This window comes from Dama dama, chromosome 21 (genome assembly GCF_033118175.1).
Source record: "Dama dama isolate Ldn47 chromosome 21, ASM3311817v1, whole genome shotgun sequence".
Lineage (NCBI taxonomy): Eukaryota > Metazoa > Chordata > Mammalia > Artiodactyla > Cervidae > Dama > Dama dama.
In genome coordinates this window covers 36,449,818-36,452,398 of record NC_083701.1, presented here as the reverse complement: position 1 = coordinate 36,452,398, position 2,581 = coordinate 36,449,818, and the positions used below count along the sequence as shown (strand labels likewise).

At 36.3% G+C, this 2,581-nt stretch overlaps 1 non-coding gene across 1 annotated transcript; it reads right to left on the bottom strand.

Moving 5' to 3' along the window:
- Nucleotides 1-398: 398 nt before the first annotated feature.
- LOC133042943 (U6 spliceosomal RNA) lies at nucleotides 399-505 on the bottom strand. Its single transcript, XR_009689637.1, has one exon. It is a non-coding gene; the product is annotated as a U6 spliceosomal RNA (small nuclear RNA).
- Between the last annotated feature and the right edge of the window lie 2,076 nt (nucleotides 506-2,581).

Sequence of the window (2,581 nt, the reverse complement as noted above, 5' to 3'; positions counted from 1 at the left end):
CTTTTTCTCACCTCTCACATTGGATACATAGTTTTCAGCTTTTCTTATTTTTTTTTTTTTTATTAGTTGGAGGCTAATTACTTCACAACATTTCAGTGGGTTTTGTCATACATTGATATGTATCAGCCATAGATTTACACGTATTCCCCATCCCGATCCCCCCTCCCACCTCCCTCTCCACCTGATTCCCCTGGGTCTTCCCAGTGCACCAGGCCCGAGCACTTGTCTCATGCATCCCACCTGGGCTGGTGATCTGTTTCACCATAGATAGTATACATGCTGTTCTTTTGAAATATCCCACCCTCACCTTCTCCCACAGAGTTCAAAAGTCTGTTCTGTATTTCTGTGTCTCTCTTTCTGTTTTGCATATAGGGTTATCGTTGCCATCTTTCTAAATTAAAAATATGGAACGCTTCACGAATTTGCGTGTCATCCTTGCGCAGGGGCCATGCTAATCTTCTCTGTATCGTTCCAATTTTAGTATATGTACTGCCGAAGCGAGCACTTTCTGATTTTTTTAATGTAAATGTTTAAGGCCTAAATCTCCCTCTAAGTAAAGCATTTGCTATAACTCAGAAGATCTGATGTGAAATATTTGCATTAATATGTCAGATCAAATTATTTTTTCTTTCTTTTTTTGCTTATTGACATCTAATAATTTCAGGGAGGATAAAGAAATACCAGTTCTTTGATGTTTGTTGTCTTGCATTATGAACTAGTAAATGATCAATTTGTGTTAATTTTCATATTCTTGAGAAAAATCTGTATCCTCTAATTGTTTGGCATAATATTCTACACATGACTATTATTGTTGTTGTTCAGTTGCCCAGTCATGTCCGATTCTTTGCGACTCCACACACTGCAGCACGCCAGGCTTCCCTGTCCTTCACTACCTCCCAGAGCTTGCTCAAACTCATGTCCATCAAGCCAGTGATGCCATCTAACCATCTCATCCTCTGTCGCCCCCTTCTCCTTCTCTCAATGTTTCCCAGCATCAGGGTCTTTTCCAATGAGTCAGCTCTTTGCATCAGGTGGCAAAAGTATTGGAGCTTCAGCTTCAGCATCAGTCCTTCAAGTGAATACTCAGGGTTGATTTCCTTTAGGATTGACTGGTTTGATCAATTGTGATGATTAAAACATTGTTATTTGTGTTATTCATGTCTTTTATACCTATGTTAATATTCTATCTGCTTGATCTGTCAAAAACTAAGAAATGTGTTGAAATCTCCCAATATTATTGTGAACTTATAAATGTCTTACTATAATTATTTTTAATAAAAAATTAATCAGTTTTTCTTTATATACTTTGAGGCTCTGGCTTATGCAGGTTTGGAAGTGCTCTATCTTTCTGATAATCTGAATCATTATCCTGAACAGCTACCCTTTAACATGTTTTTTGTCCTAAGTATGAATATGACTATGCCAGCTTTCTCTTGGTCAGCAATATTTTTAATCCAGTCTGACAATCTCTATTTTCTTAACTGATGAGTCCAGTGTATTTCCATTTACTGTAATTGTTGATATTGGGTTGACCAAAAAGTTTGTTTGGGTTTTTTTCATAACATCTTATTTGGTCTTGTTTCTCCATCTTACTTTTTGATTTCTGTAGTTCATTTTCTGTGGTTCTTTGTTTTCCTTTCTGAAATATGTATATGACTAATTTATACATGATTTACATATATAAATATATGATTAAATGTTTTGCTTCTTTTTCCATTTTTATTGTCTCACTAGTTTGGAATTTGTTGGAATCTATATATTCATTCACTGTTCTGTCAGTGGTTTCCCTTCGAATATTACTATGTACAGTTATCTTAACAAATTCTAAAGTTAAATGATGTTAGTTACTCTCCCACATTAATGCCACCATTTTCCCTCTGATCATCCTCTCCTAATTTGTATACTAGTGGTTCAATGTTTTAGTTCTGTCCTTTTTTAACCTAGCAAATTAGACATCTTTGACTGTTTTACTATTATTTTCTACATATATATTTTCCAGTTTATTTTCTCAACATTCCTTCTGTCTCAAACTCTTTACAGTTTAATTTTTCTTTTTCTGAGGTATAATCCTTTAGATTTAGATGTTTCTTATTAAAGGATCTGTGCAGTGGACTCTCAGTTAACATCTTAATTTTATCCTCCTTCTTGAAAGATTGTGCTGTTGGCTACTCAAGTGTAGGTTTGAAGTCATTTTCTCTCAAACCTTTGAAGACATTATTCCACTGCTTTTTAACTTCGATTGCTGCTCTTATTTTCTGTTATTCTGAGAAAAACAGAAAATGAAAGTGTTAGTCGCTCAGTCATGTCCAGCTCTTTGTGACACTGTGGACTGTAGCCCGCCAGGCTCCTCTGTCCATGGGAAGAATACTCTCTAGGGAAGAATACTGGAGTTGGGTAGACATTCCCTTCTCCAGAGGGTCTTCCTGACCCAGGGATCAAACGCAGGTCTCCTGCATTGCAGGCAGATTCTTCACCATATGAGCCACCAGGGAAACTGTTATTCTAACTGTCATTAATCTGTGAACTGTATGTTTTTTCCTTAGGCTGCTGTTACCATCTCCTATTTGTCTTCAATCAGTCA